The sequence below is a fragment of the Scatophagus argus genome, chromosome 10, assembly GCF_020382885.2.
Source record: "Scatophagus argus isolate fScaArg1 chromosome 10, fScaArg1.pri, whole genome shotgun sequence".
Lineage (NCBI taxonomy): Eukaryota > Metazoa > Chordata > Actinopteri > Scatophagidae > Scatophagus > Scatophagus argus.
The window spans coordinates 5404281-5430666 of NC_058502.1; the positions used below are offsets into that span (position 1 = coordinate 5404281).

General features: G+C 41.1%; 1 long non-coding RNA gene across 6 annotated transcripts in view; it reads right to left on the reverse strand.

Annotated features, from left to right (window-relative positions):
- LOC124066403 overlaps nt 1-18021 on the reverse strand; it is a 70271-nt gene extending 52250 nt beyond the window's left edge. For 3 of the 6 annotated variants that reach the window (XR_006844598.1, XR_006844601.1, XR_006844600.1), the window contains exons 1-2: nt 17020-17702; nt 176-225 (exon numbers count right to left, since the gene is read on the reverse strand). This is a non-coding gene — a long non-coding RNA (uncharacterized LOC124066403). The other 3 variants (XR_006844597.1, XR_006844599.1, XR_006844596.1) reach the window with 3 other exon arrangements.
- Between the last annotated feature and the right edge of the window lie 8365 nt (nt 18022-26386).

Sequence of the window (26386 nt, forward strand, 5' to 3'; positions counted from 1 at the left end):
TTTTGGCTTATTTTACTAAACCTCTCGAAGCAGAAATGCTAGAATGGCAGAACAAGCTGATCCTCAACCATCCTATCAATTAAAACCCAGACCTGCATTCCTTCTTAGCTTAAGATCAGCGAATGTTTAAAAAAAAAACAAAAAAAACACTGATGTCCATCTTGCTTTCACTCACCAGTTTGTCAGTCTTCATCCTCCTCTTCATCAGAAAGTCTTCACTGACAACTAAGAAGGGCAGAGAAAGACAGAGAAGAGAGGAAAAAAAGAAGAGAAGAGGAATGTTTTAATCACTCTGAAGAGAGCCAGTTATCGTCCCACACACATTGCTGAGTGTCCTACTCACATGCACATGCACACACACACACACACACACACACACACACACTCACAGGGAGATACCTCAAAAGGTCAAGATGAATCAGGAGAAGAGAGAGAGGCGAGAAGGAGGGTGTGAGTTGGGGGAGGGGGGGGTGACGGCAGGAGAGATTCAGAGTTTGAGGGAATGACAGAAAATAAAGAGCCAGAGCAGAAAAGAGGAATGAATAGAATGTAGAAAGAAAAGCAGATGACAGTGGGAGGAGAGCACAGAGAGAGAGAGAGAGAGAGAGAGAGAGAAAAAATGCAGTGCATGGTCGCTTGGCTGAGTCACTGGTAACCACCACTTCCTCCAGAGCTCTCTACTAATGAGTAGCCAACATTCTGAGGCAAGCACACACACACATACACATACACATACACACACACACACACACACACACATATCACATATCGCACATCACACATCACAAGAATCTCCCACTTAAACTGCTGTCTTTCTTTCTCTTTCAGCTTCAAATAGCTCACACTATTTTCCCTTGTGCAGATTTGGGATGATTTTGTGTGTGCGTATGTGTGTGTGTATGTGTGTGTGTGTGTAAGAGAATAAAAGAAAGCCTGAGAAGTCGACCCATGAACTGACCTCACTATGTATGTCATGAGAACAGCACAATCTGCTACTAAATTCAGACATAAACATGTTTTTCCTTCTTTTCCCAGAATTCCCAGAGACATGGCTTCTTAACTTTTGTCCCCCGGGGAAGAGTTACTGTTTCCTCTGCTTCACATCCATACTATGACACTGCTGAAGAAATCAGACAAAGTACTCTGCTTAAAGAAATGGTATGTTATTTTAGGGTAAAATAATAAATAAATAAATTGCTCTCTTTTCTAAATCAAGAGATTGATACCAATCTGACGTTTATGTATAAAACTCAGACACATTATTCATGACTTCATAAGCAATAAAACATTCCAGTTCAAACTACACACATGGGTTTTGGTGCTATCTGGTATAATCAGTAGTTTATGTGTCCTAAAAAATGAGCTAACATGACATAGCAGCATACTTGAACCACTTCCCTGACGACTGCTCTTATTTTAGTATTTACTGTCGTCAGTTGACACTTGTAGCCACACTACACTGGCTGCGGTTTAGAACAGCTTAGCACAAAACCTGAAAGAGGTGTACAGAGCTAGTCATAACTCTTTAAGCTAAGCCGAGACTAAACTTTTGCGCAAATATGAAGTGGATATCAATTTTTTCCATCGCACTCTCTATTCTCATAAGAGCATTGAAACAAACCAAGGCCTGGTTCTCGCACCTCTGGGTGCAGCAAGACACATCGGGGCTTTGAGGAAAAGTTCTGTGATTTAGGGTTTTGATTCTAGAATCACAAGTGGAAATAAATCACTGTGTATGTTTTCACGACATTAGAGCCACACGGTTCAAGCTGACCTCTGAATCATTGCACATTGATATGTCTTTGATTCTTAGTCTGAACGTGACTGGGCCCAACCACAGGGGGTCAGATATCGGCTCATCTGGGGCTGTAATTTCTTTTAATTCACTTGTGTGCTACTGGAAACGGTTTCATTTTATGTCGATTTCTTTGTCTAAGTTGTTGTAAATCAGAGCGCTTAAAACATCTGCCTCTTCAGGTTAACCAGCATTTTCTGTGACATTTAGGGATTTGTCATCTTGTCTAATGTTACACATACTGACGTAGCAGTAATGAGACAGATAAAGTGAAAACAACCCTACTGTATCATCCTGAGAATATGTCACCCTGTTGTTTGTCTTGTGTGATATTTAAGGCCCTTGTACAGTCAGATGTAACTTTAGAGCCACTCACTCTGATACAGTTTGCAATGTTTCAGCACAAAGTTCGTGTGCTGCAGAGAGGCAACCAACCTGAAATCAACAATAATACAAATACTGTGAGTCCTGCAATTTTCTTGTCTCTCTTCACACTATGAGTCAGCCTGCTTCTGGGGCTATTGTGATAAAAAAAAATTAATCCCCGGTCCAGTGAAGTCTCTTTTCCGGAGAAAATCATGGGAACTCAGAGCCAACTTCCAAATACACACATCCTCCTCTGCTGTTCCCACGCGTTTCACAACACACAAGCCTTCATATAGGGATAGACACACAGGCAAGTTCAGCCGTGGTCGACATGATGTCCAAGTCATACTGCAATGCAAGTCATACATGATGTGCAGTCATACTGGCAGTGACAGAAATGAGGAACATATGCAGATCAGTACACCGGATGCTACTGTACTTCAGCCTAGTTAATTACGTGTACTGTATATTGCTGATGAACAGGATATGACAGTTCTGCAGCACTGCAGATTGTGTGTGTGTGTGTGTGTGTAGCAGCTTGAAGCTACCCTGTGTGAACAGTGTGGTGCCCATGGAGGAGAAACCCAACAGCAGCACACTAAGACTGCAAGGCTGCAACAGTGCAGTTAATGCTAACATGCTTACATTCTCAAAATGAGAATGTTACCCAGCTGGTGTTTGACGTTTGCCATGTTAATCATGTTCGTTTTGTATGTTAGCATGTTATCTTTCGCTAACTAGCTAAAACACAAACTACAGCTGAGTGTCTGGTCCAATACAATAAGTATTTTAATGCACTGGATAAATTAAAAGTTAAATTAAAAGTCAAGATGCCAAAGTCAGGATGATTAATCCTCTAAGAACCACGAGCGTTTGTACAAAACGACATGACATTTTGTCAATAGTTGTTGACATGTTGATACTTCAATCTGGACCAAACCTGACTGATGGACAGGCTAATATTTAAACATTACACAACACTAGCATCACTAAATGCATTTAGATTTCATACATGGCATGTATAGAAGTTGGTGAATGACACTTGATATGAATAAGAAACAACACATTTTCAACAACACATGGGAAAGTCATCTTCTTCGTTTCCTTTCGGCTGTTCCCTTAAGGGGTCACCACAGTGAATCATCTGCTTCCATCTCGCCTCTTCTTTGGCCTTCCTCTAGACCTCCTACCTGGCAGCTCTAACATCAGCATCCTTCGACCAGTATATTCACTATCCCTCCTCTGAACATGTCCAAACCATCTCAACCTGGCCTCTCTAACTGTATCTCCAAAACATCTCACATGAGCTGCCCCTCTTATGTACTCATTCCTGATCCTATCCATCCTGATCGCACCCAAAGAAAACCTCAACATCTTCAGCTCTTCCTCATGTCTTTTCCACAAAGCCACTGTCTCTAAACCATGCAACGTCGCACTGGGCCACGGGGAAAGCCGTAGACCTGGTAAATTCCTAAACACAGTATCCAGAATAAACGTGATCTTTTGTGTACATGAAATAAATGAACACTAAGTTGACAATTAGATGTAATGAAAATGAACATTTCTTACATTGTTTTCTTGTTTACATCAATGGCTTGTACAGACACTGCATAAAGAGGGAAAGAGAAAGTAAGACTTTGAGTAACGCTGGCTCAGCAAAGCACTTACTGTGGGAGGATTGTGGGAGATTGAGTGCACAGATGAGTCAAGGAGAACCCATTACACGTAATGTCAGAATGAATGGCACAGGGGTCTATCTTTAGTATTCATCTAAAAACAAAAAAAAAAAAAAAAAAAAGAAACCTTCATCTATCACACAGTCTTCACTGTGGGTTATGTGTCCATCCTAAAAGTTTTCATGGCTAAGATAAGATGGTGTTTTGCTTTTATTTGACCTTCAGATTTTTATATAACTGAATAAAAATTAGCTTTACAGAAATGCATGCAGTATAGCTGTAGTCAGACATTTCCAGTCATAGCTAAACTAATTCTTCACTCACCACAGTAGCCTTGGTTACTTATAACTAAAACAGCTGCTAAACACATAAGCACGTCTTACATGAGCATTTTAACTATCCTGGGATGGTATTTAAAAAGAACAAGACTACATCTGTTCTTTATATAGAAACACTGAGTCTTTCAAGGGACTGAGCAGGGTTTTCCTCCTCAAAATGCCATGTAATTACTTTTCTTACAAAGTCATTGCTCATGGCTGGTTAGCAGTCTGTCGGCATGTGGGTGTGCAGAGACCCTGTTTTTCTGTATTACTGTTGTTGTTGTAACACTTCTGGATGTTGAGGACATTTTAAAAAACCAGCACAGCAGAATGTATCCTATGTGAGAACACAATTCTTTTCAAACAGCAACTTCCTGACTGGACCACCAGTCAGCCTTCATTTTCCTGAGGGATTTTGGGTCCACTGGCAGAAAAGAATTAACTTGCTGGTTTAAACTGTGCAACATTTACTTCATAATGAAGGTTAAAGCAATAAAACAAAACAAAACAAAAAAATAAAAAGTGTTGATTACCAGTTTAATGAATAAAATTAATGTTTATCATAAACAGCCCAACAGTCAACAAGTTAAACGCTCCTGGGTTCATCCCTATTTGTGCATACAGAATCTCTATATTCATCTTCTGTTTATATTGAGGTGCACATCTGGCACCGACAGTCACAGAGTGAACAAAAACCAGTAACAACAACGTCAGCGTCCTCAAGTTGGACATGTTCCCATACTGCTGTAGTCGGCCTGGGCGACAGCGAGCTGAAAGAAGTGAAAGCTAAAACAGTTGGATGTTGTTTCTCAGTGTGATTAGCGCAAACGGCTCTTTCACTTTTCTGCATTATTTAACCATTCATGCCATTTGATTAAATGGTACACAGACATTTAAAGTTTGACATCTCATTACATTCATTTATTACTTCCACTTCACCAAATTAAATTCTATTTATTTTTTCCCGTGTTCTTACTTTATCTTGTTTTATGCTTAGTTTTCATTGATTTTATCTTATTTCCACCATGTGAAACACAGTAACATGGCCTTTTAAAAAGTGCAATACCAAAGTTTATGACACTACCGTTATTACTCAGATCCAGAAAAAAAGATCAATTTCATTTTTCTATCTGTGCGCACTTTACTGACTTAGTTCCATATTTGGCCTGGCTGTTGCTACTCTTGTCAAGCCCTCTAATCTAATGTGATCTCTTAGACTCCAAACTCATTAGCTGCAGAGTACTGGTCTTACTACTGACAGGCTCGCCATGAATAGTTGCAGCTAAATTAAGGATTCACTCTGGATACCCAATTTGAACCATGGATCAATAAAGTATTTCTGATTCTGATTCTGATTCTGAATGAACAAGTGAACAGTCAACTCAACACATGTAAAATCTAAGATTGGATACAATTAAAAAATTCCTTCCTCACTTACAGACTGGAGCACCGCTCAGCAGCGGTGCGTTCAGGTGCTGTCGCTGAATTAGAGAAGCTCCAACGGTCTATTCTCCTACATTAGCACTGACTCATTCTGGCACTCCCATGCATCTGTGTTGAGTAAGCAGCAATTTCTTCCACATCTTCACTCTGCAGGGCGTCCTGTTGACTCAGCAGGTGAGGGGGTGGGAGGGGGGTCCAAGTGCTGACCTCAGTCTGGGGTTCTTGTCAGTGGGAAGAGTCAGAGTGGGCCATGTCACTTCCTTTAAAGTCTTTATTATCAGCTATTAGTCAGGTGAAAGATCACACTTGGAAAAACTCCACTGAATTAACAAATACAAAGATAAACTGTGACCCAACACAGTGTGTCCCAGAAGCAGAACCTTTTGTGGTCAGTAAGATGATACCTACAACACTCAATATACAAAAAACACAAAAACTGTTAACTTCCTGCTCAGAATGAGAAGATTAAAAACAAAATACCACCATTTGGGACAAACTAATCTAACTTAAGCTGCACTTTATCTGATTCGAATATGCTGAATTTGTATTACAGCAAGTATAAAAAAAAGACACTTTATTTCAGCAGAACATCAGTTCTGCTGAAATAATCATCAGTCTGTCTCTCCTTCAATCCTTTCCATTTCCTCAAAACAAAACTTCCGCCTCCATCCTCTCAAATATAAAGTCATTATGATTATTGGTTGCTGCTGTTGCTCTGCTGACATAAAGTGGAACAGATTTTGTCTGGTGTTGTTTTACCATGGAAACACTGATGGGCAGGAGGACGCAAAGATTTAACAACTGGTGGGAACGAAGCAGCACCTACACACCTATTTACTGTATCTCTCTTTTTCTGTTAATGTCAGAGTATATTTATTCATCATGCACATGTACAGGGGTGGACAAAAAAAAAAGACTCAAAAACAATTTTGAGCAGAAAACCACGTAAAAGTAGTTATTCATAAAGCCTGGCTTTGTCAGTCTACACTTGAGTGATCGTCCTGCTGGTCATGTCGGGGTATTGCAGTTTAGGGTGCATTTATGTCCAAGCCTGTGGACATAAATGCATGAGCTTTGCATGAGCTTTACAAACAAATTTGTGAGTGGAATTATGTCAATTAAAGACACGAGGCACCAGCAGAGCCACAATCCATAGTATTTTTGAGCAGAGAGCATAACTTAATTTTCTGAAGAAAGATCACTTCTCTTTTATTTTGTCAGTATCAGTCTCAGTTGTGCCTTTCTGCCCCACCTGCGACACACTTCCAAAGCTGTCCGCTTTAGTCCACTGAATAATGCATGTCGCCTGGCTTCAATGTCCTCTACAATCGCCACAATCTTGTCTTTCAAAAAGTCTGATTTTCCCTTTAAGCCTGTGGTTATTCCCGACTAATCCCTCCTCTGTGCTATAAGGGGAAATCAGAAGGCAGGTGCCATCAATTTAAACTGATCTATACAAATCACGTTAAACATGGGATTCTTTAAACCTGTGTAAGCAAGGTTTTTAAACGCTTAGCATCAATATGAATCAAATGTAAGCCCACTGTAGAAATGATCTTAAGACTAAATTCACATATAAATCTAAAAACACTTTTAGAAATCCATTAAGGAAAGATGGTTATAGAAAGTAAAAAAAAGATTTGCAGTCTTTCGTATGTCACCATGGCGACAATAGCTAATGCTGCAGTATTTGTAGCAGCTTTAGCAGAAATCTAAAGTCATTTTTGTGTGTTTTTATAAACCAAAATAAATGCAAATTCTGCAAAACATGAATATACAAAGTGGTACTTTCTATAATGTACTGAAGGAAAACTGCGGTATCAAAGAGTTACAGTGGTCACTCTGCATCACTGACATGATGATATTTATATTTACATAGCAACACAAACCAGCCACAGCCTCCAAAATGACCATCAAGACCATCCCAAACAAATCTCATCATCGCCTCAGGCATACAACCTTACATTGTAGTGTTTATTCTATTTTCTCTGTCCCTCAAATGTAATTCCCAGCCTCACGTCCCTCGTCTTCCCTCCCACATTCCTTCCGTCTCCCCTACAACGGTCGCTTTTCCCTCCTTCTGCATCCACTCTGTGAGAGTCCAGTCTGGGTGTATGTCATGAGTCAGAGGGAGTTGAGGATCTGACTCACCTCCTCTTGAGTCTAAACACTATTAGTTTCCAGGTGGTTCACTGAGACGCTATTGTGTTTCTGATTAGCCTACTGAGACAGGCTGGCGGAGGAAGGGTGGGGGGGACGGGGACTGAGGCGCATTTCCCTCTGAAAATAAGTGGGTTATGCTGAGTCAGTGTGGGAGCCTGCGTGGATCTGCCAATGTCTTCATAGGAGTTTGTGTATCATGGTGGGAGGTATTTCAGTGTATTCCCAGATTTGTGTGTGTGTGGTCCTGTGAGCTGAGTGTATGTGGCAGAAAGAGAGATAATGTGTATGTGTTTCCATTAAAATTAATGCCGGAGTGAGACCACCAAGACTGCTGCTGCAGGTGGGATGTCTTTATCTCCACTAAGGGTCCAGTAGTGACTCAGTCTCACAGAAAATCTCACTTTAATAAAAGCAGCACACTAATCTGATATACTGGACCAATGTCAACACCCACCCTCTGAAGTGAGAATCTACCAGATGCAACTGAAACACATTAATACTCATTTCTAAGTCACTAATGACACAAAATGTGTAAATTAGAGCTGCAACGACGTTGGAATTCATTTCTAATGAACTGACAGCGAGTGACAAATAAGGTTCAAGTATTTGGTAGAGTGCATTTTTAGTGGAATAATCCTTTACAGATTCTTTAATTAACATCCTTAGTAATGCCCTGAGGCGGTGCAGCTGCCCCTTTTGTCCCACCAGGACCAAAAAACTTCAACTGCAGCTCAATCAATATTCACTATAAAAGGGTGCGCGCACACACACACACATTAAATTTGCCTAAAGACTTTCCTCAGCTGTCTCTGCCTCCACTGAGCTCTGATGTAATGTGTGAAACAAAACCTGACTGCTTCTCACTGCTCTCCTCCATTGTTCTCTGTAAGTATGCCAATCAATACCGCCAGCTGACACCTGCCAACCAATCAATACCGCCCATTTCTCAGGGGGGGCGGGGTTTCAAACGTTCACCTTCTGGAAACGACAGGTTGAAAGAATCCACTGATTGTATGCTGGAGGGCACAAACAAAGTGAGCCTTAATTCCAGCACACAGACACTCACATGATGGGTAAAATGTGGGAAACACTGCCCTCTTCTGGCAGCAACCAGGGTCAACACTAAGGACAGCAGGACCATTTTCTTTTGAATAGTCATTGAGATGTAAAGTAAAGCAGAGCGTAATTTTCCAGTTTTTATTTCAGCATGTCAGGAATACAACTGGATATTAGGTGCCTGACAGAGCCTGTTCTGAGTAGATTTCTGTGTATTAAAGACAGTTTCTTAGTTAACTCTTTCTGCAATTTGGACCCACAAGATTTCAAAGTCCAGATTTTATTCTGTTCTATTCTATTCTACTCATTTACCCCTGCATTCAACCTTTTTTCAAGACATGACAGCTATGGGTAGAAGTCTTTTTTCCTCTTTAAATCATTATGAAATGTATCGAACATGGAGGTGAGAGAGAACAGCAATGGAGCCACAGTCCACAGTACACCCAGTCACTTCATACTGCATGCACACAAACACATGCATATTCTCACGTAGCTACAGTCTGTTTAATCCACTTATTTTCTCAGCTCTTAACATGAATTTACACGATGACCAGGGGCTGTAAATTAACTTCAGTTTAACTGCTTCTCCTGATGTCACAGTGTTTATTCATATGGTCTCTGTTAGACAAATGAATAGACGCTACAGAACTGCATGGTGCAGATGAGTATTACCCTGATGCGCATACTAAATGTAATGCCTCCATTTCTCCACTAAGTGGCGATATAAGCCTGTGTGCAGCACACGTGGTGACATTGGCTTCACCTCATTTACAAAATGCATTAAATAGTTGAAAAGTAAGAGGAGATTGGACCAAAAAAGAAGAAGAATACGATTTGATGTTTTTTGGGGGGGGGGGTTTTGCAAACTTTAAAACAGCCTGTGAATGTAGTTCCTGACTTGCAATCAGGAGTCTTTGTTGGTCACTTTTGTGACATAAAAAAAGACACCTGTGTGATGAAGAAAGAGAGCAACAAGATGTACTTAGTTGTTCTGCTCATTGTAATGTGCTGTCAGCTTTCATCTTTTCTTTTATTTTGTGTGCTAACAGGAAGCTGCTGTAGCATCAGCACAGCGAAATAAAAATCAGATATGCAAATGCACGTGAGGCAAAAGCCATTTTGCATGAAAAGATAAGCAATTGATGCATGAAAACTTTCTTTTTCTGAATAGAGTTTCAGGCTCCACCACCACCACTTCCTCTACTGTGAAGCCACTGGGTGCAGGTCTTGACTGGAAACCAGTAGCTCTGACTAAAAACCCCACACTAGTAGTGTACGGTGCACTTGTGGTAGCCGTTAGGTTACCGATATGCTGCACAGTGTGAGACAGTTAACCCCTCAGTGGCACCTACAGGAGAACAGTCACACACAACCTCCATCCACCCAGCTGCACCCTGTCACAGCACCTTACTGGAAACCAGTAGCTTTTACTGTAAATTAGCATGATCACTCGACAAGCCCTGCCCACAAAATCCTGTGCGCATTATGGGTGTGTCTGACCTCTTGTTGCTACAATTGACTGTCACTTTAGGAAGAGTTGTTACAAAGTTCACGCACTGATAACAAACACAGGACCGTTGCCTATTAAGGTATGAAAATGAACGCAGTTACAGTTGCTGAAATGACTTCAGTTTCTCTGACTGAACTGAAAATGGAAAGAGACCACTTCCTGATGGTCTCACTGTCCAACCGCTGTGCAAGGCTCGCTGCAGAGTCCAAACCTCCACAGACACAGGACAAGTCCACTACGAGAAAAACTGCAGCCTTTGCACAGTTTGATTACTAGTCCTCTCTGCATGGCCTGAAGAGTTAACAGTTTGTCTCCAGTGACTGCAAATCACGTACAGAATGATGAAGAGATGCATAAATAACAACAAATAACAAATATATTCCACAGGTACACTATATATATAGATAAAACAGACACTGAATATCAGTAATAACGTAAGATATAAATGATTTAAGAAAGACAACTACACACATATGCACTGCATTCTGCTTCCTTCTGCTCTTCCTGCTGGTCTCCACTGCAGCCTTTAAAGTTCTCTCTATATTAAAAAATGTGAGATGTTCTCATCTGAAAATCATCCTCTTACACCTTGGCTGACTGTTTGCTCCTTTTCATCTCCTGTGCCACCACTGACTGAGCATGAACAGCCAGGATTCCAGCACAGCTCATCAACTAATGCATGAATTCAAGGCAAACGAAAGCACACGAGCTGATTTCTTGTGCTAAAGGGTGCTCTGTACTGCCGAATCTGAAACCTTCTGAGATATCTTTCTAAGAAACAAACAGGAATGAGAACCCTCTTCCCACCCTTGCTGTTGCATTGTGTAGTAACACACAGCAGTGATAAGACCCGCCACCCGAGTCAACTACATGTTTCATCAGCTGATAAGACTTTGAAACACAAATGGTGAAATACTGAGTGTGATAAGATGAGGAATGCTGACAGGTTAGGCTGAACAGCTTGAACTGTACTTTCACTTTATGTACCGACAGAATAAGAGGATGAAAGGTCCCATCTGGCCACAGGAGCAAACAGGTATGCACCCACTCACTCATAAAGTGTGCACAAACACTCATGCACTTCACACACAAAAGCCTGAACACTCCCATACACAAATCATACAGAATACAGACACACATTCCTCAGTATTTCTTTACATATTTTTTTTTCATTTATTTCACATAATGAGATCATTGGTTCAGTGAGGGTTTGCATTAAACAAATTTTGTGGTTTTTATGTTTGAACCTCAGCAGAAGGATCTTGTTTCTCATCACCCCCTCAGCTGTTCAGAAAACAAACCCCACTGATAAACCTTGCAATACAACACCTGTCAGGCTACGAACCAGGGTGCTTAGTTCCTGAAAAGTTGAGATGTTGGAGATAAAGTTGTTTTTTTTTTTGTTTGATTTTTTTTGCCTGTCAGGGGTATTATGTCAAAGTCGAGGCTTGATGGTGACAGAAGAGGAAGTGTTACTGTCCCTGTACAGCGAGTGACGTATTAACATGCACTGTGGTGGTAGTGGTGTTGCATGTACTGTACACTTACTGTGACACTGCAGACACTTGAGGGTCAAAGGGATCTGAAAGCTTTTACAAGTAAAGCTGCCAATATTATACTGGAGCTGCCACACCCACAAACTTAAGTGAGACAGTAAATATGAAGCTAGAAGGAAGAGGAGGTTAGCTTAGTTTGCTGCAAGATTGGAAGACTGGAAGCAGGGTGAAACAATCAACCTGGCTTTCATCAAACTTCAGAAGCACACCACAGTAATTTAGATATTGCCTTTTTTTCTTATCACATATAAAGAAATATTCAAAAAATAATCTGCGATTTAGGGGGAGGTATGTGCTGTAACTATTTCCTGACTGACGACAGTCGTGCACAGTGACTTCCTGGAGCCTAAACTTTTAAAATGTTCTTGTATTTATACTTCGATTTACTTTAAACGACACTTCCTATTTCTTTTGCCTACAGTTATGATCAAACAGCACGCCACACAGACTGGTTTGTTTCAAAACATATTCTGGCCTTAAGAGCACAGGGCATATGCACCTGTGGTCTGTAAATCTCAAATGAAACGAAACTGACAACACCTGCCTTGCAATTTCCTCCTCCCTTCTTAAAAACAATCTCCTTACTTAAGAATTTGATATGAAATTTTTAAATAATGACTGAAGGTCTGCCAACACCATCAAAACTGTGTGTAAATCCGTCCTGTAAATGAGACCCCTGGAGTCCTGTTGATAAACTCTGGCCGCTGTCTCAACCCATGTCCCGTCTTTATGCTAAGCTAGGCTAACTGCCTCCTTACTCTAGCTCCAAACTTCATCCACAGACATGGCAGTGGTATCCATCTCTGAATATCTCAGAAAGAAAGCAAATAAATGTAATTCCAAAAATGTCAGCATGCTCTTTTAAGATCACGACGAGGACTTGGAGGTCTCCACTGAAGATACCATCGCTGGCCTATTGTTAAAGAGCGCCAAGAAAAAAAAAAACACTTTGTATCTGTGTCTTTGTCCACTGTGGTTTCATAAGACCAGAGGCTGTAATACAGGAGGAACAAGGTGCTCCTTTAATTGAAGCGAGAGCCTGAAAATGGAGGCGCAGCTGCACAAGTTTGTTTTTTCAGCACCTAGTTAATGAAAAATCAAATTATTCAGGTTAAGGGCTTCTCGTGGACAACAAGTTTTAATCCATGAGGCATCTAGCACATCCATGCTGACCAATGGGATGCCACGATTCATGCTGAATGAAGGAGCTGATAAGGCTTACAAATGTGACCTTGAGATGAGTTGAGCTAATTTCAGTATGCATGCTCGTGTGTGATGTAAAAGCAACCTACTCATTTGCTTTTGTCGCAGCACAAATAGACGCAGGGTTTACTTTCGTTTGAATGTGTTATCTGTGGTTTGCATATCTCTCCCTCTCTCTGCAACATAAAAAGCAGAAGTATTGTCTGAAGACGTCTGGTGACTCCGTCCTTTTGGGAGTAACGTGGCCCATTAAAGAGTTGTGGCTTGTATGCGCTGATGGTTTGAAGTTGGTGGTGCTGACTTAAAGCTACAATGGATCAAATGACATGATAACACATACATGAAAAGGCAAAAGGAACTGAGAGTTATCACCGGACTCTGTTCCCCTCAGCTTCACAGGTCAATTTTCGCGTCTTTTTTTCAACTTAACTGCCACAACTTCACTGTTTTGGTTCATTTTTACTGCTCTCATCAGTGTAGTCCCTGCACTTGTACTGACAAGCTTGCCGCACTAACTTAAAAGGTGATATTACGTCATTATGTTTCTACCTTGTTTCTGCTGCCCCCAAGTGGCCATAAAAATCAGGGAATTTAGGTTCAATTTTAATCTTTTTTTAACCAGTTTCATATCTTACAGAAAATGCAAAGTTACGTATTTATGAAATGCTTTAGCAGCCATTTGGCTTGAAGCTGCTGCAGGAAAACACTCAACTCCAGAAACAGGAACTTTGTGTGATGTTGGTTTAAATTATGGCAACGCTATCTCTGCCCTATTCTTACCTACTTTCTCTTTTCCTTTCCAACAGTGTGCTGGATCCTATGGTTTGGATTTCTCCACACCTCTCTGAACATGACAGGAGGGAGGTCTGACTATGCACCATCTGCGGTTATGTTTGTTTGGTCATGCTTTCAACAGGCTTTTACCTTCCTCTGCAGTGACTGATACTTCAGCACATGAACTGGTGAATCTCGCCTGACCGTGATGGACAAAGTCGAACTTGTAATGAACCCCATACCTTTTGTCTCTCCCCTGCCTGCTTCACCATAGCAACATCTCTCGTGTACGTTTTGCCCTAATTTGTCAATAGGGAGGCACAGCACACAGAGAAACCTATAACCAGCCAGTTCCTGCTTTGAATTTATTTCCATGCTCACCGACGCACAACACAACGGTTGAGCATCACAGATATACTGGAGAGGGCATTCGTTACTCCGATCGTGAATATGACAAAGATACAACTTCCCCATGGTAAATTAAGTCCTCGGGGGAGCTTACAGATTCGTACTGCACACACAGATACATCTATAGTGAGTGAAACTTACTTCAATTTACAAAACATACACAAGAAAAAAAAATAGTAAGAATGAAGAGGTTTAAAATTGGGAATAGCTATACTCAGTCTTTGGGCTAAGCTACGCTAACAACTCATGGACCTGTAAACACTCTTGTCATTGTAGCTACAAGATTAACAAATAACATTAATGTTTCAATTTACTATGCAAATTAGTCATGCTAGATTATGATTATTTTTAGTGCCACATAACCGACTTTCAAATGATCAGTAGTTTTGTCTATAAAAAGTCAAGTGGAACTTCATAGATCCACAGCAAGCTGCTATGTTCAAATGTCTTGTCCCATTAACAGTCCAACAATGTTAAGTTTAGCTGTGAAATTGGCACACCAAATTGGAATGCAGCCACCATTAATATTCACAGTCACATGTTTGAAAAGCAAATAAAGATGAGGTTTTTGAAGACACTTTTCTCTATGGTGTGTCATAAGGTTATGGACACGTCAATATAAAAACTATGTATGAGAGCAAAGAGTAACATAACACATGACACCGAGTCAGAATGAGAGGAAGACATGAATATCCTCATATGACTCTGGGCGACAGTATTTCCAAATGTACACCCACGCAGCTGATTAGCACACTGCTCATGTGAGGTGGACCTGACATACTGCACCAATAGCTCAAGTTTATTTACTTCAGTAGGCCTCGTTCCACCAAAGACATTTTGGCGCATCGCACCAGGAAAAGCACAGACACAAACACTAAAAATGGTAAAATTCCATTTAGCTGCTTTGGTTTCAGGGTGCTCTTCACTGCTGGCTCGCTGTCACACTGTGGTGGCTCACTGGGACCGCCATCGTAAATGTTATCAGTGACTCCTGTTCTGCTATGTATGGATGGATGTCTGAGAGCTTCCTCACACTGATTTCTGCTCAGATTTGGGGATTTTAACACTTATTTCATTGCAGCACAATGCTAAAACCGGTAGCAGATTCTCTTTGAAGCACAGGTTTATGATGCATGATTATAAACTACAGACCAAAATAACACTGATATGAGTCACAGATTAACTGAAGCCCTTTAACTTACTGTATAGCACGGCTGGTGAGCCATAACGTGACTTATCAGCCCGGCTGGGGCATGTGTTTGCAGTTTACAAGTGTTTTACATGTGATCTAACATCTTGTGTCAGTCTAAACGATATGATACTGACTGAATATCCTGCCAAGCATCATATTTTGTTGCTGGGGATGCAAAATGGTGTAAGTGACAAGAGGAAGCGTGTGTAGTCAAGGTCACTAGGAAACATAATGAGGAAATTAGTGAGCTGCTGCCTCTATGTAAGGCACACACACACACACACACACACACACACACACAGAATACAATACATGAACTCAAAGAACAAGCCCTTCTTAAAATAAAGGTTATATAAATAAAATATGCAAACACTCCCTCCTATTGTCTCTCTTTCTCATACACACACACTTTCAGTTTCCACCTGTCACACACACACACACACACTCCTGCTCTCATACACATACAGTCTCTCTTCCTCTCTCTGCCTCAAACACACTCACTCAATATTCAGCTCATATCCGGGTTGACAGCGCTCTACTTCTCAGTGTCCTGGCCACATGAATGGAGGAAACAGGGGGCAGGGAAACCCCATGTCATCATGAAACTCACACACTACACCAACATGCATTGTTCATCCTCACTGCACATCTTTACTTTTCAATCAGTCTAAATAGACATGAGGCGGTAACAAGACAATGAGCAAAAGGAAGTCTGAAAAAAAAAATAATAATATTAAGCTCAGTGATCTTATCCCAAGTTTCTTTGAAGCTTTAATCTCTGCATCAGATGAAACTGAACTAAGACATTTCTTCAAAGGTGAAAATTAGTCGTTGCAACGTGTGCATTTCCAGCATCTCTCCAGTGCAGTGCTGAGTTCAAATGCTGTTGGAAACATTACAGCACTGAGGGACTTGAATTTGAGCTGTGATCGTAGCCACTTTAACCATCTTCATTAGTGGGCAGAGTTCACTTAGATCACAAGGTTCACTAATAAAGACTGTGCAGTCAAAGGCTCTGGAAAAGTAAAAAGTCACCAGCTCCCTGATTTGAGACATTCAATAGCTATTCGTTTGTGTGGTATTCTCCATATTTGCTATATTTTTGCATTATTTGCACTAGTGCAGGCGGCTTCAACAACATCCTTGTCACATTAGGGTGGCTGTAGCTCTGCTCAGGCATTAATTGAGAGTTTAACGGAACAAAAGTCTTTTGTTGAGCCAGTTTTTGTGAGCACTGTGAAAACTACATACTATTCCAAAACTATTCACTATTCCAACATGGAGCTGAAACATCTACTATGACAACCAGACGGACTTCAGACTGCTCAGGAAGATCATGTGATGCAACCAAGTCGCCATAGCAGCTGCTAAATGGACCTTTCCAATTAAACCCTCAATTACGTGTCTGATTTTCTCTTCATTATTCACTTTGTACAGCACAAAGTTTGTTAAATTTATTCTTAATTTATTTTTTTGTCAAAATTGTCTATCAAAAGCACAGTTGTTGTGTTTTTTGAGTCATAGTTCAGAGGTGTGAGAACATTAAGGAAACCTTACCCGTTTCTGACAGCACCTGAACGCAGCATCTGCCAGTGACTCCCATGAATAGTAGCTCTTAAAAGTATTTAAGTGAAGTGACGCCCACTGCATTCTGGTAAGACTCTTTCCAGGAGATGACGCTCACCACCCAAACTTCACATGCCGATAAGAATCAGACTATAAAAAGATCAGCGAAGTTCACAAGATCCATTTTTCCGGACTGATAATAATAACTTGGTGCTGACGCTTGATTTGCCCGCATGGCAACAGCGCACTGATTTTTTTCCCCCCTTTTTTTTGAAAATGGTGAAACATCATCAAATAAAAGTGTTTCAGAAAAACTCATTCAATAACTTAAAAAATTCAAAAGGAAGAGGAAGACCGGATTACTATCTCTGACTGACACCGCATACTTCCTTTAATCTTTGCTCAAACCGCCCATTACGCATGACTGAGCCCTACACGGCCCTCAAACCTCTACCTGAACTTCTTACAACATTTAACAGTTCTGTAAAACCTAATTCTGTGCAAAAATGATTGAAATATCTGTGAGAAAACTGCACAAATGCAACCACAGAGAGTGCAGCGTTTTATTAAAGTTACCAAGTGCTTCCTCGTTTGTAGATTGAAAGTAGCGCAGCAGTTCAGTGGGAAAACTTAACTTTTACGCGTTTAACCCATAAAACAAAATATAGTGACAGACTTACCCCACATCACTGACGGTCAGGCGCACACTTTGCGCACGTCTTTACTTTTTGAACTCAGCCAACGTTTGCGGGGAGCGCATCTGCACCAGTGCTTGACCTGACACATTTTCTTTCACTTTAGTACGTTAGCACTGCGGACTAAAAGTCATCCTAAACAGACCACAAAACTTGTGCGCGTTTTCACTCACTCTCTGTTTCTCTCTCTCTCTTTCTCTCTCTCTCTGCTCACTAACTTTCTTAATTGCTGCACCAGACGTGCCCTTTGCAGCTCCACCATTCATACTGAGAGGGCAGCGAGACTTGCAGTGTAATACATTTTTGTATTTTCGGTCACACCCACCTCCTGTCAGTCCTTCCCTTTCTGCTGCACCAGAGGAAGCGTCCTCATGAATGGAGCTCTGTGTTTGACATCAGTGTTGAACAGACACAGAGACATGCTGTAAGGTACATAGACACCATTCTTCCTTTCAACAGTGGTTCAAGGTACAAACACTCCCATCACTGACCTTTATGCATGGAATGAACTCATAGCTTGAGCATCAGTGTTAAGGTTCACTGCTCCCTCTGCTAAATACGCCGGTTAGCCGGGATGACTGAATCCAGGAGCTGCAGTGTCTGAAGTTGGTTCTGTCTTTTGGAATGGGAATTCATCCAGCTTAATGTTTTCATGGTGGCCTGAGTGCCCCGAGTCCATCAAGCCAAGCAGCATAAATCAAACCAAGTTTTGTTGTTGTTTTTTTTAAGAAGTTAATATTGTCGTTTATTTGTAAGTATGAACAGGAGGACATTATGTGACACACTACTTTGAATGTGTCAACTTTTCAATTAGTAGTTTTCCTAAAATTTCCATCGTGGTACTTTATGCGTCCAATAAGAGGATGACGTAAAGGCCTGGGCCCTCATTTATAAAAATGTTCTTAGATTTAGACTTGAACTTTGTCTTAAGACTATTTCAGACAGTGTTCTTACATTTAACTCCTAAGATACCAAGCATTAAAAACTTTAATGCTTGGTATCTTAAGCAGGCTGCAAGAATCATTTTTAATTTACACTCCTGTGGTCTATAAATCTCAAAACAGCTTAAACCGACAACAACCCATCCCGTGATTTTCCCCTTATACAACATGTATTATTAGACTACTAACATGCTGTTTAACAGGTGTAATGTTTACTATATAAAGCATGTTAGCATGCTAATATTTGCTAACTGGCTTTGACCATAAAGTACAGCTGAGGCTGATGGGAATGTTGTTGGTTTATATCTGGACAAAGCAAATTTTTGATGATGATTCTGGAAGAAAATATTAGGGAATCATTTAAATTGTTTCAGTTCATCCTGAGGGGAACATGTCTGTGCATACCAAATTTCATGTCAATCCATCCTACAGACGTCGAGAAATTTCACAAAAAAACAAATACAAACCTCACGGTGGTGCTAGAAGAAAAGTCGGGGGCTCGGCAACCTCATTCAATCCATCATGCAGGCCATGAAGGTCCATACCAAACTGGGCGCCAATCCATCTGCTAGAAGTGCTCCATGGTCATCCTCTGGAGAACATGAATGTCTGCGCATGATTTCACAACAAATAATTATTGAGATATTTCAGCCTGAACCAAACTGATGGATTGAACAGTTGGCATAACTATTTCTACAGGCAGTTGGTTGGTGTTCTTGCTACAACTGGCCTTCAAGTCGGTGTTTCCACCTTCATGGGAGTCCCACAGAAGAAAATCAATTATTTGTAAGAAGCTTGTTACGTACCTGATAATGTGGCCAAAAAATCAATGGTGTCTGTTCTTGCAATGACCAATAAGCTTCAAAGATCAGCCAATTAATCCAAAAATCCTGGAAATTACAGTATTGCCATCCTAATCAACAAACACTGATTACAGATGTATTTACCTGAAAACATTAAAATAAAAAAAAACTACGATTAATGCCACACTGACCATATACAGAGGATGTCCATCATCCGCTACATGTTATACAGGACATTATGCAGATATATGAAAAGCTGGCATGCACAAAAAGATGGGGGGGAATTCAGCACATTTTCATGAACGCACACACAGAGGAATTAAAAGCAGAAGTTGTGGTAGAAGCTGGGGTGACTTCCCTGCAGCTTGTTTCGTTTAGCTTTTGATGCCTTGCTCAAAAGTTGACATGGGCTATTAGCGGAGGGGAAAGGTTGCCTTTTTCACTGCTCTTAACATTTGGAAGCGTCAAGCAAATAGTTCTCACTCAAGTCCCAACGGGATGGATGTGACGACTTCCTCGTGAGGATACACACTTGTGTATTTCAACCGAGATGAACCCTGCCCAGTTTCTGCTTAAATGCTGAGTGAGAAATTTCCTGTTTAGATTTACAGTGTGCAAAAAAGCGTTGCTTGAACAGTTGGTTTGGTGATGAAAAGTGGACGTTAGAGGAGAGGGAAGTGAAGATGTGTGGTCATTTCAGAATTATGCAAACCTCCCGGTAAAGACTTGACATGAACTTTGTCGGACTATGACGCAAAATTTCTACTGACACTTTTGAGGAATTTAAATGAAGTATATAAATGAAGTATAAAAATGAAGTATATTTTTCTGAGGCGCAGTGGCTGTCATTGTCACCTCACAGCAAGAAGGTTCCCAAACCCTCCTGACGGAGCCTTTGTGGGTGGAGTTCACAACTTCTCTGGCCCTCTCGCACGGTCCAGAGACACGCAGGTTTGGTTAACTGGTGACTCTTAATTGGCAGCAGGTGCGAAGGTGAACGTGAATGGCTGGAGGCTGAACAGATAACCAGGAAACATGCAACCAGTGACAAGGGGTCACAAACAGTCATTTCTTTATCTTTAGGGGATGTTTGACATATTGCAAAATATGTGAATGTACTTCGATGTCAATGGTGATAGGAGAATGTTTTTCACTCTCATACCTGCGCTTATATCAAATGACGAGAGTGAGCAAGAGTTTAGCTTAGCTTAGCATAAAGACTGGAAACAAACAAACAAAAAAAGGCAAGTATGAGTTCCAGCACTGGATCAAAAGCCACAATAATCAGTCAGTGACAGAGTGAGATGTCATTACACAAAACAAAAACAAAAATACTACAATGTACTTAATTATAGTTCATATTCAATGTACTTTTCAGTGCCATCAATGTTTACCAGGCCTTTAATTTGTACACAGCTTTCTGTTTTTGTTTTATTTTGACCTCCCTTTGATTTTCTTCCACATTGTGGGCTTGTTTAAGACTCTACTATCACTCACTCACACACAACTTCAACCATTTAACTGAAAGGGTAGAACTGCATGGAACTTGAAAGAAGTTGAAGACATCTGCAAATGCTGAGACTCTGTTGTCTCGGCTTCTACCATGAAAAGATTTCAAAGATTACAAAGAAGTAGGAAATCAAAAAAAGGCCTTTTTTTTTTAAACACTCTTCTTTACTATTTCGGTATGTTGCAGTTTTTCCTCCTTGGTGGTCCACAGTCAGGCTGTGTGGATTTAATTTTTTTTTGAGTGCTAAAGCAAAATCCACTTAAATACTTTATGCTCTGTTTGCAAAATTACAATGTGAGAAAAGTCACAGGGTTGGAGGGTGTGTTCACTGCGACACACTTAGACTGGCTTATTGTGGAAACAAACACAACAGGATTTTTTCCTGGCTGCGGTGCACTTTTTCCCACAGGCAGACAGTCCTCACAAACACTGGACTCACTCAAGGTTTCCCAACACATGCCTCAGTGTAGTCTGGGACATAACACAACCTCCACAGTATTACACAATCTCACATTCTGTAAGACATTCACATCAAATCTAGAATGATTTCCAATGAATCCAATAACAGTATGACTGATTGACAGTGACAGAACCCCTGGAGTTGGAAGGGGAATACGGAGCTTTTCCTCTTTAAGCAACAGTGCGGGTTCCACTTGGTATGCTCTGTTGTTTTTGTTGAACTCTGCTGCAACATTTTCACCAAGACCTGATAAATGTTGCTACTGCAACCAGACAGGCAAAGATAACATGTGGTGTGCATGAAGTTACTTGCTTATTAAGCTTGGAGACACAGATTAAAAAAAAAAAAGAAAAAAAAAAGAAGAAACTGGACAGAGCAACATTTAATAAGAGAGTATCTGAATTTGACAGGAAATACATAACTGCGTTTGAAAGTATCCTGCTGTGAGTCCCAAAACAAGAAGAAGAATCAGCTTTAAACAACATAAACTCAAGCAGAGGTTAAACAATTATTCATTAGATTCTTTTATCAAAGTTACTTTGCGTCATCCACTTTATCATGGATGCAGCAGGTGCCAAAAGCATCTCAGCATATGTTATACTAATGAGCATAGCAGAAGGCGGCGGTGAGGGTGAAGGACATGAAGTAAGACAGCGACTCAGACATGCTCAGAGGGTGACATGTCCATTGAGTGTGCAGGCCATGCAAGAACTGGGATGTTTTCAGCTGCCAGGAACTGTGTACAGATCCTTGCATCATGGGGCCGTGTTTTAACATGACATGATGGTGGCACATGAGCGGCACGAAAATCAGATCTCGTCACGGTATCTCTGCATTCACACTGCCATCAATAAAATGGTTGTCTGCAGCTTATGCCTGCCTATACCATAACCCCACCACCACCACGAGGCACTCTGTTCACAGCGTTGGCTTGAGCAAACTGCTCATCCACGCGACGCCACACGCTCTGTCTGCTGTCTGCCCAGTACGGCGCAAACCAGGATTCATCTGTGACGGGAACACGAAGTGCCAGACACCATCGAAGGTGAGCATTTGCCCCACTCAAGTCGGCTACAACAACAAACTGCAATCAGGTCAAATATCTCGTGAGGATGACGAGCACGCAGACGAGCTTCCCTGAGACGGTTTCTGACAGTTTGTACAGAAATTCTTTGGTTGTGCAAACCAACTGTTGCATCAGCTGTCAGGTTAAGAAGCAGGATGTGCAGGCTGTGGGCTGGCATGTGAGGCTAGCTGGATGCACTACCAAATTCTCTGAAATGGTACTGAATTCACTGAAATGAACATTCATTTCACAGGCAGCAGCTGTGGTGGACATTCCATTCCGGCCTGCATGCCAACTGCACACTCCCTCGAAACTAGTGACATCTGTGGCATTGTGCTGTGCGACAAAACAGCACATTTCAGAGAGGCCTCTTATCGTGACCAGGCCAAGCTGCACCTGTGCGGTAATCATGCTGTTTATTACACATGTCGTCAGGTGAATGGGTTGTGTATGTAAAGGAGGCGTGCTCACAGACACGGAACAAATCTGTGTTCAAAATTTGAGGGAAATTAGACTTCTGTGTGCAAAGAAAAAGCCCCTTTTGAGTTGAGTGTCAAATTGATATTTCTGAGCGCTGATGACTTCTAACACATTTGACAGGGCCTCATCCCACCCCCCCTTCTTTGTGAGGCGTAAAGCCGAACACGGCTGCAATGTTGGTATCAAACACGTTTTCTATTTGAGTCTTTCTGAGTATTATGTGCTGGTATTCTTAATTTAGCAAGCAACCGCAATGAAATGATGACAAGATAAAGAGAGCTTCAGTTTACTTTCACTCTTTTATCGTTTGTCCCTCTTTGATTGCTTTGATTAACCTCCATCCCTAATTTCATTTGGGTATCAAAACTGCAGAGTGATAAGGGAGATAAGAACTAGACATATTTCAAGCATGTGTACCCACAAAGAACCTGCACTGTTACTAAACTGCTTCAAACCAAGTGTCTCCTCAACAGCGTGAGACTTTACTTCAAGGTTATAAAATCTGTGATCCCTCTTTCTTCCATTACTTGCATTTGCCCATTCACTTTGGACACGTTGTGGCCCTGCGGCATCTCAAAAGCAGGGATACAAGTGGTTTATAGGAGTTCAGGAAAGTCCAGAACCATTAAAACCACCAGACTTTGATCATCTTAAAAGACCGGGACGAGTTCCTGTTAATCCTGGACTCTCTGTTTACTGGTTAACATCATGTGACATTTCTCTGGAATGTTTGTTAAAGCATGTTGACTGACACACCATGTGTTTCCAGGAAACAACACACACACACACTATCAGCCAGCAAGAGGGTCTGGTTATCTGACATATTACACTGTGTGATACTGGACACCCAGTCAAACATGATGACTACGTGGGTGGCATGTTGGCATAGTGAGGAGGGAGGTTACTAAAGGTCACAGGGACCCTAATGATGAGTTAGATAATGCATTACATACAGTGTGCAAGTAGACATTACCTGTTTAGCATTTAATGTTTGTAGGTATATTTACTAAAGTTATTATCTACTGGGCCTTTTTTTTAGTGCATTAAAGCTGTATTTAATCTTTTTTATTGTCACTTATTGTTAAGGCAAACACAAGAAACACGTCAAGTATTCACCCACAGTGCTGATAAAAGGAAGTATGCTATGAAGAAATAACCACAAAATGATGATCAAAGTCTGCTGAATTTAAATGTCTCTCAAAATAAAAGACACTTGCGGGTCCAAAAGTTTCATTTAAACTATACAAAGTATGTGAGTCATGCCTGGTTGTTATCTTTTAACATTTTCAAGGTTAAAATCCTGAGATAATCTTTTAGAGGTTTGTTTAATTCTTTTTTATCCCCAACAGGAAGTACAATGGTGTTTTAATGTGGGTGGACCAGCAAATTCAGAGCTTAACAGATGTGTCAAATCCTGCATCTTGTCCGCCCAGACCAGGGGAATTAGTCTCAGCATGAGGAAGGGTAGATTTACAACACATAGAAAGGATACTGCTGATCCATTTGCACTGCTAACGACTGAAGAGCCATTGGCAAATACTTACTGCAGTTGCATTAACTGATCTCGAGGCAGTTGAAACGTTTAGTCAGCTCGTGTACCTGACTGAAGCCTTTTACATTCATCTAACTTCACCGTACAGAATAAATAAAAGAAACACAAAGACATTTTAACATCTATAGAGTGTGACCTGAGCGTGAGGAGCAGCTCTGTGTGCTGCAGCTCTGCAATGAGGGTGTGGACCACTTGTTTGTTCGCATGTTTTCCATTTGCTTTGGAATGTTCTCAGAGTTGTTGGTTAGAAATCATCTGAGACTCGGAGCTGAACACACAGCGCACAACCTCCCACACACTAAGTAGGGTTTTCATACTCTGCTGAATCAAAATCCAGGACTTTGTGAACAACTTTAAAGGCAAAGGCAGATGTTCTCAAAGTCCGACACCGTGGGGGGACCCTTCGCACACCCCTCAGTCAAAATCACAACAACTGGGGGTTTTATTGGAGCTGCTAGTCACACTTGGTGCCGCAGGTCAACCGCTGACCACGTTGATCAGCAAGCAAGCTGAACTCCAAAAACTAGTCGACTTCCTGTTGCTTTAAGATTACTGTCATGCACCTGTAGGTCTTACCTTACACAACATCTTTGCCTCACAGTTTGTCATAAAGTCTAGAAGAAAGAAAATTTTGTATGACAGACCGGCATCGGGCCAAGAAACGTTCACATTTTGGCGAAGATCTGGGATTTCCACCATCAGATACGGGATCAGACTGGTATGCAGCTGGAAAGTCCTGCGGTCCTGGGTTTCAGTTTTCTTGGTTAAACGCAATATTGATATCTATGGCACCACACAACTGAGGGAGTGTATTCTTAAAAAACACCCCGACACTGTGGAAAACATCAGACTTCATTTACCAGTGTGGCCATTTTATCCATCACTCGCCATCTGTGTGTACTGCTGTTCATCGCATTTCTTGGACTTTTAAAATTGTAGTTGGGACACTGGTGGTCATTAGTGTGTGTTCATAACTGACTGAGACAGTCTTTTACCTTTTGGATGTTTCGTCTGGTGCGTGGGCGAAGCTGCCTCCGCCATTTCAGGCAAACTGGCCTCAAATCAGTGTTCTTGTTCAAACAAATATAAACCTGCTCTAACACCTGTAAAACTTATCAACAGACAAGCATTGTTGCCCAGTAGCAAAATGGCAAGAACCCAGAATGTTTTCTATGCCAGGAAACTATTGAGCTTACAGAAGTACACGCTGAATTTTGGATTCAATTCAGCTCCTTATAAATAGATTCTGTTTCGTGCTCTGTCCTTGCCTGTTATATTTAGATTTTGTCATTTTCAATTTCTGTTGTGTGGCAAAAGACAGTTATTAAGATCTTTGTTTTTAAGCTTTTTTTAAGCCTTTGCTGAATCACTTTGCAAAAGTTTTTATAGGCATTATTTTCTGTATTTAAGTGTAAGAGACAAAAGCACAATAAGCAAAACTGAAAGCAAGAGCGCAAGAGATGAGTAAATTCAGACCGTGGAGGCATTGTTTTATTCCAAAAAAATACCACTGAAAGATTAGGGGACTCCATTCATGTGGGAAACCACCAAAAAACCAAAAAACCTACAGGCTGTTTTGATCCTCGTCTCACTTCAAAAAAAACAACAAAACTTTGATCTTGACCGAAGTGATGCCACGCTGGCACCACAACAAGATCTGTGCTAAATAAACAAGACGTGATGGACAACCCCACAAGAAGGCTGAGCAGTTTCAACTAATGAGCAAACACAGAAAAACAAAGAGTGAGAGCAGTTCTCTTTGTGTTTCAGTGAACAGCAAGACTTCAGCTCGTCTTTATCAGGAACGTAAAAACACTTCAGAAATGCACGTGCTTTCAGAGGGATTTTCTT